The 15,190-nt window shown below is 52.0% G+C and overlaps 1 long non-coding RNA gene across 1 annotated transcript; it reads right to left on the bottom strand.

Moving 5' to 3' along the window:
• Window positions 1-230: 230 nt before the first annotated feature.
• LOC115892185 lies at window positions 231-6,106 on the bottom strand. Its single transcript, XR_004052068.1, has 6 exons — window positions 5,930-6,106; window positions 3,271-3,415; window positions 2,806-2,927; window positions 1,282-1,640; window positions 947-1,106; window positions 231-845 (listed from the first exon to the last, which is right to left on the bottom strand). It is a non-coding gene; the product is annotated as an uncharacterized LOC115892185 (long non-coding RNA).
• Between the last annotated feature and the right edge of the window lie 9,084 nt (window positions 6,107-15,190).

Below are 15,190 nucleotides of genomic sequence, written 5' to 3'. Positions count from 1 at the left end.
TTTTTTTTTTTTTTGTTGCTGTTGTTGTTGTTGTTTTTTTGAGACGGAGTCTTGCTCTGTCGCCCAGGCTGGAGTGCAGTGGCCGGATCTCAGCTCACTGCAAGCTCCGCCTCCCAGGTTCACGCCATTCTCCTGCCTCAGCCTCCCGAGTAGCTGGGACTACAGGCGCCCGCCACCTCGCCCGGTTAGTTTTTTGTATTTTTTTTTAGTAGAGACGGGGTTTCACCGTGTTAGCCAGGATGGTCTCGATCTCCTGACCTCATGATCCGCCCGTCTTGGCCTCCCAAAGTGCTGGGATTACAGGCTTGAGCCACCACGCCTGGCCCTCCTCCTTTTCAAAAGAACTGGGCTTCAGGGTGGACTCCCAAAGTGGTTCTGAATTCTGGAGGGGCCAAGAGTGCGGTTATAATGCTGAGGGCACATCTCCAGGGTCATCATGTTTACCAAGTTCAATATGGACACAGGAGTCTTGGTGACGGTCCCCAGATATGTCAACTTGGAGCCATTCTGGGCAGTCAGGGTCCTGGGGTCACTGCTGGGAAATTCCCACAATGCCTCAGTTCTCTCTGGGGAAGTCCAGCTGTGCCTCCAGACTGGGACTCAGTAGCCACACTTATGGGCCAGCCACGGTGATCAAGGCTCTGTGGGTCTCTCCAGCACCCCCAGACACCCTGGCTGGGCCTGGGGACAGTCAGTAAAAGCTTCCTGGAGGAGGGATGATGGAGCAGGCCTTTGTGGACAAAGAAGATTCACGCAGGCAGAGAGAAGGGCATCTTCTCCAAAGAGTTTTCCTGGCACCACGGAGAGGGCCAGCCTTCCTAGTCAAGCAGACCTGGGTTTGAATCCTTGGATGGACAAATAGATAGATGGATAAATATATTTTGAAAAAGAAGGAAGGAAAGGAGAAAGGGAGGGAGGGAGGAAGGGAGGGCTCATTAGTACTCACTTGTTAATTTCAGGGCTGCAGGCCCTTGCTGCCTGCATTTGCCCCTCCTGCAGAATCTGTAACATCAGTCAGGAGACGCTGGGTTACACTGCAGCCACAAGCAACTCCAAAGCCGGTGGCCCCACACAGTGAAGCGTTCGCTCCTGCTCACATTGCATGCCTGTGGATGGGAGAGCAGTGGGAGAGGCCCCAAAGCCCCATCTGCTCTGTGTCGTCCCCACCCGGGTCCCAAGTCACCCCCAACCTGCTAGTTGCTGCTTGCTGTCACATTTTGCTGGCCAAAGCCAGTCACACAGCCACCTCTAACTTCAAGGAGGTGGGAAGTGCATTCCTACCTTAGATCCGGAAGGAGGAGAACCTGGATACCTCGCTGCCACACAAACCGTGTCCCATTCCAGCTGCCTGGAGCACTGTCCCCCAGTCAGGGGGGTGGGAACTGGGCAGGGAGGGGAGACAGCAGAAAGACCCTGGCCCCATGGCCTCAGTGCAGGGATCCCAGTGGCCTGCAAAGACATCCTCCCTCCCCAGCTCCCTGGCTCTGCTCGCTGTGGGTAGACTTTACCATCAGCCAGAGAGCAAGTCTCCCAGTTGGGGCTGGAGATGAGTCTTGTCCTGAGCCACTCTCAGATGGATCCTTGCTCCCAGCTGTGACCCCAGGGGTCCAAGGGCAGGGCCTCAGGGACTAAAATGCTCCCTAGAGATAATCAAGTCCAACCCTTTCATTTACGGAGAAGAACACAGGCTCAGAGAGCATGTGCCGGATTCCCATGGCACTGTGCGTGAAGGGCAGAGCAGGGTCTCTAGTGACCCTGTCCAGGGTCCCGTCCACCCTCCAGCTGCAGACAGGGACCTTCTGAATGGAATGCAAGAGACAGGATAAAATGCCTGCCCTTCCCCTGGCCAAAGTCTCACTGCTGAGCTTGACGGGGTCCTCAGGGGCAGCTGGGGGCCTTGGGACCTCTCCCACTGCTACAGGGGCCCCTTCTCATCTGCAGGGGAAGGAGCACTGGATTTGAAGTCAGGCAGTCCTGTGTTCATGTCACATCCTGACCGAGTGTCCTGGCCAAGAGACTTCACCACACTGGACCTCAATTTCCTGATCTTTAAAACAGGGACAATGATACCTGCCCTGCCTACTTCACTGGACTCATGAGAAGCTGTGGGAAGATTTCTCCCATTGCAACATATTCTACAAGTGTGTATAAGGCAATGTTTTCATCCCGTTCTGCCCAGCCAGCCTGACCAGCCCTGGGTCCCCAGAGGTTCGCACAAGTTCTGCACAGTGGTGTATTCAGGGACTGTTTTGATGAACTGAATGTATTAATATATGTCCTTTTTTTTTTTTTTTTGAGACAGAGTCTATCTCTGTCGCCCAGGCTGGAGTGCAGTGGCATGATCTCAGCTCACTGCAACCTCTGCCTCCCAGGTTCAAGCAATTCCCCTGCCTCAGCCTCCCAAGTAGCTGGGATTACAGGTGCCCGCCACCACACCCGGCTAATTTTTGTATTTTTAGTAGAGACAGGGTTTCACCATGTTGGCCAGATGATCTTGATCTCCTGACCTCATGATCCGCCCACCTCGGCCTCCCAAAGTGCTGGTATGTTCTTAATTCCTCTCATCAGGTAGCAGCCAACTTTAAGGCCAGTGCTGTGGATAACAAAGTCCCTCGGTCCTACAAGGAGCCCAAGCACATCTGTCACAGTTATGGGAGCCCGAGGGGTCGCAGGCCACGCTAGGTGCTCGGCACTCATCTCTGTGTAATTTGGTTCGCGGATTTATAGCCCATCTCCCCCACCAGCCTATGCACTCCATGGACGCAGGAAACGGGTCTGGCTGGTTTTCTGCTAAATCCCCAGCACCTGGCCTGGGGCCTGACATGTGGCAGATCTTCAGTGAATATTTATCGTCCAAATGAAGGCTCTTGTGGATCTGGCTGTGTTCCTTCCAGCAGTCCCCTCTCTCTGCACCTCGGATTCTTTATCTGTAAGAGGTGAGGAGGTGGGAAAATAAGCTGAGATAGCGAAGAACTCAGATAACAGTTTACAAAGCCCTTGGGTCACCAAAAGGCTCGCAGTGGGCATGGCTGCTATCACCACCATTACCATCACTACCATATTGCAGAGGATGAGGCAGATCCCACAGGGGCTGCAGAGGGCTGGGGGAGGGCTTCAGCCGGGCCCCCAGTTTGTACTGAAATACCACACACATTGCAAGTCCAGTGCCAGACCCACAGTTCCATTTCAGCTGCCAGACAGTGGTTCTTCTCCCCGTATTTTGGAAGAAGAAATGAAGAAATTGAGACTCAGGGCAACAAGAGAACTCACCCAGGTCACACAGCGCCCACACACTTGATCATTTCCTGAGGGTCTCCAGGGTGCCTGTCCCAGCAGCGACACATGCCTTGCCTCATTTTATCATGCCCATCTTACAGGTGAAGAAATTGAGGCCCACGGAGGTCACATGGCTTGCCTGAGAACCACAGCCAGTTAATAGCAAAAAAGCATCTCCCGCCCCTCCTCGGGCCTCAGCCTCAGTTCCCGGTGCCCACTCCATCCCCAGGAGGCTGGGATCTGAGCAGGGCCCTGGCCACTCTCTGCCACTCCGGAAGTGCCCTGTGTCTGTACCTTGATCTCCACACCCACGGTGCCAGGAAACCCCGGCAGGGGCGGCAAACTGCGGGATATTTATAGCGAGTGTGCAGAAAGCTGCCACCCCCATCTGTTTACCCAACAACGCACTTCTCGCTGGCCACTTACAGCCCCGCCAGCCACAGACAGACCCTCTCGGTCGCCTCATCTATTTTTTCCTCCCCACTTAATTTTGCATCATCCCAGCTTCCAAAATAAACTTCCCCAAACCAGCCAGGCTCATTCTGGCCCAGAATCCCTGCCCGAGAGCCCCCTTCAGCCCCTGCCCCCACATCAGCCCATGCAGCAGAACCACCAAACCCAACCCGGCCCCTTGGCTGCCTTTGGCCTTGATTTAGAAGCAGCTGCTCCTGCCCTGGCGGGTTTCTGAGAAGGCAGTGCTGGGGCGTCTGTCTCTGCAGGGATGCCGGCTGGGCTTCTGTGTGCATAGTTGCTGGTAGGAGGCTGAAGATACTGCCCCCTGTGTCCTATCCACCTCCCCAGCACACATGGACACACACACATGTATGCACACACACATAAACACAGAGCCCCACAAGTGTCAGCCTCCTCCAAGACGTCTCTCTCCTCATTCCCCGGCCCAGGCTGGCCTCTTCCAGCTTTGCATGTGGCCCAGCCACTCCTCACCTGCCCACCCACCACTCTGAACATTTCCTTCCTCAGTCCCACTCTGCCATTTCACCTCCAGGCCTTTGGACATGCTCTTCCCTTAGCCTAGAACGCTAGAACAGTTTTCCCCTCACCACCAGCCAAGCTTACCTTACCAATCCCTCAGGCCTAAACTCTGTGTCACCTCTTTCAGGAAATTCCCTGTCCAGCGTAGGGGAGGTGGTGGGTCCTGGGCCATCCTACCTTCCACCAGGCCAAGAGACACTTCTAAGTCACACCTAGGGTGGAATGGAGCCCCCACCCCGACCCTTACCCCCACCCCAATTCTCCACGAATTTCTCAGCCCAGCCCTGGCCCTGCACACATAAGCAAACCAGCTCTCTAACCCCTAGGAGAAAGTACTCCCTCACCCCAGGACCAGAGAGGATCATTCAGCCCATCCCCCTGTTGCAGCCAGGGACATCTCAATCATTCCAGAATTACCTTTCCAACTTCATGTTCAATCCCTTGAGTTGCAGGTTTTTCAGGCTACTAATTCACAAGACTATTTATCTCTTGTAAGTTTCTTTGCAAAGGTTGAGGATAGGAAAGGAATTAATGTTATGTCTATTTCCATTTAAAAGAAAGATACTCGTAGGCCCATTTTTGGATAAAGAAACTGTGGTTTAGAGAATTCTGCTTCAATTATTCATTCAGCACTCATGCACTGAGCTCTCACCACATCCCAGGCACGCCACAGCACCAGGGGCACAGCAGTGGGCAAAACAGCCATAGTCCCTGCCCTCCTGGAGGCCCCAAGCCGCGGGAAAAGACGCATTCAACAGATGATTACACCAATAACTATTGAATAACCATTTGTATTAGGTTGACAGTGTTTCAAAGCTCAGGACTAAGACAGAATATGTAATCAGAAGCCCAGTCTTCTCAGACCTGTTATGGAAGTTGAGACCTGCAGCAAGTTAGTCCACTCAAGAGCAAGTTGAGACCAGGCACAGTGGCTCACACCTATAATCCCCACACTTTGGGAGGCCGAGGCGGGGGGATCACTTGAGCTCAGGAGTTCGAGACCAGCCTGGCCAACATGGTGAAACTCCATCTCTACTAAAACTACACAAATTAGCCGGGCATGGTGGCATGGCCCTGTAGTCCCAAGCTAGTCAGGAGGCTGAAGGAGGAGAATCGCTTGAACCCGGAAGGCAGAGGTTGCAGTGAGCCAAGATGATGCCACTGCACTCCAGCCTGGGCAACAGAACAAGACCCTGTCTCAAAAAAAAAAAGCAAGTGGAGGGGCATTCCCAGCAGGAGAAACAGCACATGCAAAGGCCTGGAGAGACCTCTTGACCTCCCAAAGTGCTGGGATTATAGGCACATGCCACCATGCCCAGGGGTGCATGCCTGTAGTCCCAGGTACTCAGAAGGCTGAGGATTGCTTGAGCCCAAGAAGGCTACAGCAAGCCATGACTGCATTACTGTACTCCAGTCAGTGACTGGACAGCAAGACCCTGTCTCTAAAAAAAAAAAAGAAGAAGAAGAAGAAGGAGGGAAGGAAGGAAGGAAGGAAGGAAGGAAGGAAGGAAGGAAGGAAGGAAGGAAGGAAGGAAGGCAGGCAGGCAGGAAGGAAGGGAAGGAAACATTCAAGTGGCATTCAGCACCTCATGCAGTAATCCTTAGCTGTCAGTTACATTTCTGTTACCATGACCTTGACCAAATACCGCTTCTAATTTACCTTGAATTTTTCTTTATCAGTCAGACCTTTTTCTGAGACTTCAGAATTGCAGGTGTCCAGATTGTCTGCCTCCCTGTTAATGGTCACTGCCAGGCTAGCTTTTCATTCCTCCAAGTTCCTCTGATTTCTTCCCTTGTAGGTGATGTCAATTACCTTTGAGAAGAAGTCAAGTTAACACTGCCCACCCCCAAGCTTCCCCGAGGCAATGGGCTGCATTAGAGGTCTGCCATGTGAAAGAGATGGGTCTAACAAGGGCCTTACCACTCCTGAATAGTGTGTTTCCCAGGTTGGGTCCCGGGATGTTCTCCTAACATCAGCTTCAACACACACTTGGATTCAACCTTCTGTTGAAGGTCCAGCACTAGCAAAGCCTCCACGTCCCCCGTGTGCCACTCTGCTTCCCAGAGGAGTGGTATCCCTTCCAGGTCAAGCCGTTTTGAAAATTCAAGCAGGGGCCAGGTGCGGTGACTCACACCCGCAATCCCAACACTTTAAGAGGCTGAGGTGGGCGAATTGCTAGAGCCCAGGAGTTTGAGACCAGCCTGGGCAACACAGTGAGACCCTGTCTCTTAAAAACACACACACACACACACACAAAAATTAGCCGGACATGGTGGTGCATGCCTAGCATTCCGGCTACTCAGGAGGCTGAGGTGGGAGGATCTTTCTTGACCAGGAGGTCGAGATTGCAGTGTGAGCTGTGATTATGCCAGTGCACTCCAGCCTGGACGATGGAACGAGACCCTGTCTCAAAAAAAAAAAAAAAAATTCAGCCAGGCATGGTGACTCACACCCATAATCCCAGCACTTTGGGAGGCCGAGGCGGGCAGATCACGAGGTCAGGAGATCGAGACCATCCTGGCTAACACGGTGAAACCCTGTCTCTATTTAAAAATACAAAAAAATTAGCCTGGCGTGGTGACGGGTGTCTGTAGTCCCAGTTATTCAGGAGGCTGAGGCAGCAGAATGACGTGAACCCAGGAGGTGGAGTTTGCAGTGAGCCGAGATTGCGCCATTGCACTCCAGCCTGGGTGACAGAGCGAGACTCCGTCTCAAAAAAAAAAAAAAAAAGAAAAAAAACAGATTCAAGAAGAATGCTCAGCTGCTACAAGTGTTTTCACCACAGTCCCCTGTTTCTAGAAGGAAAGAGCAAGCTCCCAGCTGACTCAGTGAGGTGACAAGAGGATAAAGACAGAGAGGAGTCAGCTTCTGTGATTCAATTCAGTTGGAAAGACCAAGCAAGGACAGGAGCCCTGTGAGGGAATCAGAATCATGACCTGAGGCTGGGCCAGTGGACAAGACCCCAGACCTGTAGGCCAGGCTGTGCAGGGGGATCCCAGGACGGCAGGTAAAGGTGAATGCCGTCACACTGATCGGTGAGAGCCCCATCCTTCAGGTGGGTGGAAAAGGGATACCTGCCTTCTCCTAGGCAGGGAGGGGCTGGGGCATAACGAGGTCATAACCACTCCAGGGTGAAATGAGGACTGCTGCAAGTACAGCCCTTAGAATCCCGGAATCACAGGACATTGGGGAATTTTTCTTCTCAGCATTACAAGAGACTGGAGACAGAGGAGGTTAAAATATACCAGGGCCAGGTGCGGTGGCTCACACCTGTGATCCCAGCATTTTGGGAGGCCAAGGCGGGTGGATCACCTGAGATCAGGAGTTCAAGACCAGCCTGGCCAACATGGTGAAACCCCATCTCTACTAAAAATACAAAAATTAGCTGGGCGTGGTGGCAGGTACAGGTAATCCCAGCTACTCGAGAGGCTGAAGCAGGAGAATCACCTGAACCCAGGGGTGGAGGTTGCAGTGAGCCGAGGTCGCAGTGAGCCGAGCTTGCAGTGAGCCGAGCTTGCAGTGAGCCGAGGTCACAGTGAGCCGAGGTTGCAGTGAGCCGAGGTCGCAGTGAGCCGAGCTTGCAGTGAGCCGAGGTCGCAGTGAGCCGAGGTCGCAGTGAGCCGAGGTCGCAGTGAGCCGAGGTCGCCGTGAGCCGAGCTTGCAGTGAGCCGAGGTCGCAGTGAGCCGAGGTCGCAGTGAGCCGAGGTCGCAGTGAGCCGAGGTCGCTGTGAGCCGAGCTTGCAGTGAGCCGAGCTTGCAGTGAGCTGAGATCCAGCCACTGCACTCCAACCCAGGCGAAAGAGCAAGACTCCGTCTCAAAAAAAAAAAAAAGAAAAGAAAAAAAAAGAAATCTCAGGGTTCCAGGTGGAGAAAATGGGCTTCACCTAAAGCAGGAAAGATTGCAGTTAGACATGAGGTAGGAATACTGATCATCCAAGTGGCAGCATGTGGAATGAACTCCCAAAGGTGGATGTAGGTTCAGCATTCCCAGGACCGAATGCAAAAAGACTTGCCCTGACTGGTGAGGCTCGACCAGAAGGGCCCGCTTTCCCAAGTCTGACAACCCCTCCTTCGTGGCAAAAGATTCCATAATGAGGGCACTTCTGGTATGTGTTAATGGCAAAATAACAAAAAGCCAACATAACCCATTCAGACTTTAGAGCATATACAGAAAGTCCAGGAACAGAGGAACAGGTTAACTGATAGCACAAACAGGCACTGCCGAGTGGGGCACCCTCCACAAATCAACTTCATGTCTGCACCAGCCAAGGACATTTTATTTTTATTTTTATTTTTATTTATTTATTTATTTTGGGGGAATGGAGTTTCGCTCTTGTTCCCCAGGCTGAAGTGCAGTGGCACAATCTCACCTCACCACAACCTCTGCCTCCCGGGTTCAAGCGATTCTCCTGCCTCAGCCTCCTGAGTAACTGGGATTACAGGCATGCGCCACCATGCCCAGCTAATTTTGTATTTTTAGTAGAGATGGGGTTTCTCCATGTTTGTCAGGCTAGTCTCAAACTCCCGACCTCAGGTGATCTGCCTTCCTCACCCTCCCAAAGTGCTAGGATTACAGGTGTGAGCCACCACGCACGGCAGCCAAGGGCATTTTAAAAAGCCACAACTGGGGGAAAAAGGGGCATGGCTCTAGATTAATAAAAATCAGGAGACATAACAAATATCACAGGTGGACCTTGTTTAAGCCCTGATTGGAGAAGCCATCAGTAAACAGACTTTTTAAAAACTATTGGGGACATTTGATTCTGATGTTGGCGTTAATTTCATTAGGTAAGATAATAACATGGTTGTCATGCAAGAAACTGTCCTTGTGTTCCAAGACTGTAGTGTACTGGCAAATGTTTAACAACCAGCTCTCTGCGGTGGGGAGGTGGAGGGGAGCCCTGGTTTGTGGTGTATGCCAATTCCCATAGTGTAAATACTCCCACCATGGCTGATTTCAAGCTAACAACATGATGTCCCTGAACATGGAGTTAGGAAGAGATGCGCCAGCCAGGTCTTAGCCGCTGAAACCAGTGGCTCTGGCATGCCCCTGGTTTTAGAGCTGCACACTGGAGTTTGTATGGGCGAAACTAAAAGGTATCTGGCATGTGTTTTGAAATAATTTAGTAAAGATTTTTAAAAGTAGAGGAAGCAGGCCAGGCACAGTGGCTCACACCTGTAATCCCACAACTTCGGGAGGCCAAGGCAGGTGGATCACCTGAGATCAGGAGTTTGAGACCAGCCTGGCCAACGTGGTGAAATCCCATCTCTACTAAAATTACAAAAATCAGTCGGGCGTGGTGGCACTCGCCTGTAATCCCAGCTACTTGGGAGGCTGAGGTAGGAGAATCGCTTGAATCCGGGGGGCGGAGGTTGCAGTGAGCTGAGAGCATGCTATTGCACTCCAGCCTGGGTGAAACAGCGAGACTCCATCTCAAAAAAAAAAAAGTAGATGAGGCAAATAGGATGAAATATTGATAATTGTTGAATCTGGGTAATTCAGATATGGGTGTTTATTAATACTATTATTCTTTATTGTATATATTTGAACATTTTCACAGTAAAACATTTAAAACTGTGATTATCTTCTATATAGGAGGAAGGCTTTTAGTCCAAGAATTCTGGGTGTTCACATTGATTTCTCGACCTCTACTCTAAACCCGCAGCCTCCCAGAGGTCTGAAGGTAAAGAATGAGAACCACACGCTTAAATCCATCTTTTGATCATCAATGGGTCATAACCAAGGTTACTCTACAGACCCAGTGCTAGGTGAAGGGTGGAAAGAAAGTCCTAAAAGGAAAAACAAACCTATGTCCTGATTGGCAGTCCTGGGTGTACCACCTGCTAACTGTGTGATGATCTTAGGTAACTTAACTGGACTCTCTGAGCCTCTATTTCCTCATTGGCAAAATAAAGGTACTAATAGCTTATGGTAAAGATTAAATGCAATATGTAGGCACAGCTTTTGAGGCGTTCTGTGACAAACAGTAAGATCCTCAGTAAATATTGACTTCCTTCCTTCCCATAGGGACTTGACAGGGGTTACGGGAGCATGAGTGAGCTGTTAAAAGTACAGTCCCCATCTAAAGTCAAAGATCACTCTTCACCCGAGAAAGTGGGTCCCATGTTGCCAAATCTCCCATTTCTCAAGAGAAGCTAGAGATCTAGCTTCTTATGTGAAATTTCCCAATCTTGGAATAGTATCAATAAATTCATGTACTTGAAAACACACTAGGCAGGCCAAGCAAAACACCTCCACAGACCACAGGTGCGCAACTTCTGGTTTCAACCATAGAACAAGATGAAGCGCTAACAATCCCTGAAGTCTTATTCAGCGTTCACTGAAGCTGGGCCCTGTGCTCAGAAGCCTTTACCCACCTTATCTATTGATTCCTCATGACATCGCTATGATCCCCTTGAACAGATGAGGAAACTGAGGCTCAGAGAGGCAAAGAGATCTGTCAGGGCCAGGAACAAATGCAGGTCTTCCCCAGAACTTGCTGGTCAACTTCACTGCTTCTCTAGATTCCCACAAGTGTCTTTAAGGAGTGAATGCCAGTCCCAGAGAGGGGCAAGGACTTGCCCAGGGCTGCACATACATGGATGGCTGGCTGGGACTGACCAGGTTTCCCATTCCCTCCCTGGTCAGGGTGAACAGCCTTGGAGGACACACCTGTGCAGATCTGCCCAGCCAAGCCCAGCACAACATAGACCATAGTGGCAGGGGAAAAAACTACCTTTTATCTCCTTGAAAAATGCAGGGATAGGCATTAAGACTTTTCTAGACCCCAATTCGCTGGCTGCAGTGGCAGGCACCTGTAATCCTGGCTATTTGGGAGGCTGAGGCAGGAGAATTGCTTGAGCCCTGCGAGGCAGAGGTTGCAGTAAGCTGAGATCGCGCCATTGCACTCCAGCCTGGTGACAAGAGCAAGACTCCATCTCAAAAAAAAAAAAAAAAAAAAAATGAATTTTCTAGACCCTGAGCCTAGTGCCCCCCGTTTCTTCACCTCACAAATCTGGGAAATTGGACTAGAAATCCCGGTCACCAGCTGACTATACACTCTGTTACCAGTTGCTTCCAGGACTGAGCTGGAGAAACATCCAACCACGTTGCTTTGGGCCCACTCCCTGAGAGCTGGCAATAACTTAGACACACTGAATGTGATTCTTTCTGATTAAAAACTTGGCTAGGTTTCCCTTCCTCGGTGAATTTTCATAGTTATTAAGGAGGGAGAACTAACTCCAGAAATGGGCTGCTCAGGAAGTTAAGGAATTGGTCCCTTGAAGAAAGATATGTTCTGATTCCATTATGTGTGAGGTACTCATGGTGCTGGGCACAGAGAGGGATAGTGTGGAGGGCTCTGCCTTGGATTTTGAGGGTTTAATAGTAACCCCCAGGAAGAGTCTACAGAAACCCCCTGAGGTTCCCCTTCTGAACACAGACATTAATTCTGACATGTGGAAGACTTTTGTCCATTGAACAGCTTTGTGCTGGCTCAGTGCCCAGACCACCTGCTTCCAAACCCTGGCCATGCTGCTAACTGGGTGACTTTAGGCAATGCACTTGAACGCTCTGTGCCTCAGCTTCTCCATATGTAAAATGGGAATAACATTTACCTATGTGATAGGGTTGTTAATATGTCTTACAGCAGTTTTAGAGCCACACCTGGGCTTCCCCTCCTATAAATGGAACTAATAACAGTATCTACTTCCTAGAGCTGTGGCCAAGATTCCATGAGTTAATGCAAACGGGCAAAGCACTCGGAACAGTGGCTGGTATATATAAAGCACCAGATGCACTCTGTCTACTGATATTAAAGAGCTATTCACAATTTGACTTTTTAATTAATTTGCATTGATACTTTCACAGTTGGGCTGTTCTTGAAAGTTAGAAGAGCATTTCCTCCAAGAGACTTTCTCATTAAGAATTTCCGGCTGGGCACGGTGGCTCACGCCTGTAATCCCAGCACTTTGGGAGGCCGAGGCAGGCAGATCACGAGGTCAAGAGATCGAGACCATCCTGGCCAACATGGTGAAACCCCGTCTCTACTAAAAAAAAAATACAAAAATTAGCCAGGCGTGGTGGCACGCACCTGTAGTCCCAGCTACTCAGGAGGCTGAGGCAAGAGAATCTGTTGAACCTGGGAGGTGGAGCTTGCAGTGAGCCAAGATCACGCCACTGCACTCCTGCCTGGGCGACAGAGTGAGACTCCATCTCCAAAAAAAAAAAAAAAAAAAAAAAAACAGATTTTCCACCGACTCAGAGCAAAGGGCTCCTCCTCTCCATTATCACAGCTTAGGGAGAGACTCTGGTTGGTGGCTCCAGTTCTCTATCTCCTGGGTTCAGCTTGGTCCTGCTCACAGGGCTCACTCACACCCACTCATATGCATCTCCCAGCACCCCAGGAGAAGGCGAGTCAGGTAGCGTTGTTCCCACCTGATGGATACAGAAACTGAAGATCCCGCAGCTTCCCAAAGTCAAGTGTCATGTGCTTTGGGACAGGGGTTTACGCCCAAAAACCTGAGTCCCAGGCTCAGGGTGGTATGGGAGCTGGGGATGTGGCTCTGGAGTCCCAGGTCCACCACTTTCCTTAAGAAAGTCACCCTGGTGTCTTCATCTGTAAAATGAGGGTGACAACAGTACCTACTTCCTAGATTTGTTGCAAGGATTGAATGAATCAAAGCATGTAAAGCACTTAGAACGGTGCCTGACATACCAGGGCTCAACACTTGAGTGGCATGAGGCATCCTAGGTGGCCTGGCACAGTCTTGGTCTATGCCTGGTAGCCTGGCAAATCTTCCAGTTAGAGCCCCCTGTCACTCTTGCAAACATCCTGGTTTGGAAGAAAATTATACGGCCATCCTAACATAATTGCCTGTTGCCATCTAAATTATTATTGTTGTTATTATTATTTTCCACCATATCCACATTACCACACTGAGTCTCCAGGAAGTGAATATGCTGGTTCAAAATAGGTCAGCACTTCAGTACCACCCTTAAACCCAGGTGAGAGTGGCCCCTACCCTGGGGACCCCGCCAGTCTGGCCCTTCTCCAGCTAACCTCTCATCACAAAGAGGGAAGACCATGGGACAAGGGGACATGCCCACCTGGAGCTTGAGCCACCTCCACTAGAGCATACTCTGGGTGCCCAGGCCTCTGGGGTTCCCTGCACAGATGGCCCTTGGCCCACTGCCAGGATCTGTGTGGGTCTCTTCCCCAGAGCCAGCCCGAGGACAGAGTGCACCACTGGTGTGCCCAGCCCTAAGCCTGAGGGGCAACCAAGGGGCTGAGCTTGCATGTGCAGGCTGAGATGTTCATGAGTGTACACAAGACCCTTGAAGGACAGGACAGAGGCAGAGGTAGGAAAAGGTAGGGGGCAGGGGCACAGGCCAGGCACTAGGGGTCCCCTCTCCCTGTGCCACTAGCCCCAGGGCAAGGTCTGAGGAGTATGAGAATGCCACACCCAAAGCCAGCTTTCTGCCTTGTTAGGAAAGTGTATTTATCAAGATAGAAGAATAGAACATATTTTATTTTGCATTTTGTTAGCTTGATTTATAACCTGCAAATATTTGGACATATGGTACGTGAACCTCCATCTGTACTCTTGCCCAGCCCCACAAATCTCTGCCACATTCCGCCCAGTCCCAATACCAAATGTTTACTGAGCCCCTCCTCTGTTCTGAGCCCAGGGGACCCGAGGGCACCATCCCAGCACCCGAACATGATGGCCTCTGTGGGAGCAAACTTCATACTCCAAAATCAGTGAAGAACTGAGGTCAGGGGTGAAGGTATGGACCTGGTCCTTGCCTCTGTTCCCAACCCCTAGGGAGGTGGGACAGGTACCTCCCTTTCTGGACCTTAGTTTTACTGTTTAGGTAAGAGTCCCTCTAGCTCTGAGCAGCTGGAGGATGCAGCCTGGAGGATGAGTAGCACACAGAATCAGATCAGTGACCTGAGAGGGTGTGGCCTGGATTTGGGCAGACAATTCTTAGGGGTTACAGTGGTGTGGAATTGAGCTCTCTGGACTAGCCAAGCTCAGGCTGTTGCAGCCCATTCGGTTCCATTCATTTATTCCTTCCACAAACATGGCAGCCACCGCCCTGTGCCCGAAACCAACAAGAGGCTGAATCTGCCTGGTACGGGAGGAAAAACAGAACAAGCACATAGAAAACCAAATGCAAAGTAAGACTTGGTGAGTGGGCCAAGAGAGCTTGCCTAAACTCCTCCTGTCCTCCCAATCGCAGCATCTTAAGCCCACTTCTCGGATGAGAAAACGGAGGCTCAGAGTCAAGACCCTGCTGCCTGGGGCGCGCCCAGATCTTGTGGCTAGCCAGACGCGAGGTTTCGGATTCCCACAGTCTCGGGCCACTGTCCCAAGCTGCCCAAAGCTGGGGAGGCCCCGTCCAGCTCCCGGAAGGCTGTAGGGAGGTGAGCGCCAGGGAGGGGCTGGGCCGCAGGACGTGGGGGCCAGGAGGCAGGGAGGGACCGGGTGGGGGGCGGCCGGGAGACATCCAGCGCCCCGATGTGCAGCCCCAGGCACCCGGAGCGCTAGCGCCTGGGTGCGCGCAAGTGGCAGCCGCGCTCTGGTGGGTCTGCCGCGGTCGGACCGGGGTCTGGGCTCCCAGGCGCCGGCGGGGGGCGGTGGGGGGGTGGGGGGACAGCGAGGGCCGCGCTGCAGTGCCCACAGCGGCGGGTTGGGGGAGCTGTGCCCGCCTGTCCCCGAGGCCCGGGCGGCGGCCGGGCAGCTGGGTCGCCGCGCCTCTAGCCCGGCCGGGCTCGGCGGCGCGCAGCCAGGCGTGCCTGGAGCGGGCTCGGGCCCCAAGTCCTCCGGAGCGCCCAGCCGGGGAGGCCCCCGGAGCAGCCCAGTCCCGAGGGCTAGGGCGGCAGCCGCCGCCGCTCCGGCCCGCCCCCGGGGGGG

Source organism: Rhinopithecus roxellana, chromosome 12 (genome assembly GCF_007565055.1).
Source record: "Rhinopithecus roxellana isolate Shanxi Qingling chromosome 12, ASM756505v1, whole genome shotgun sequence".
Lineage (NCBI taxonomy): Eukaryota > Metazoa > Chordata > Mammalia > Primates > Cercopithecidae > Rhinopithecus > Rhinopithecus roxellana.
Note: the sequence above shows the minus strand (reverse complement) of the source record. Positions and strands in the feature narration are given on the sequence as shown.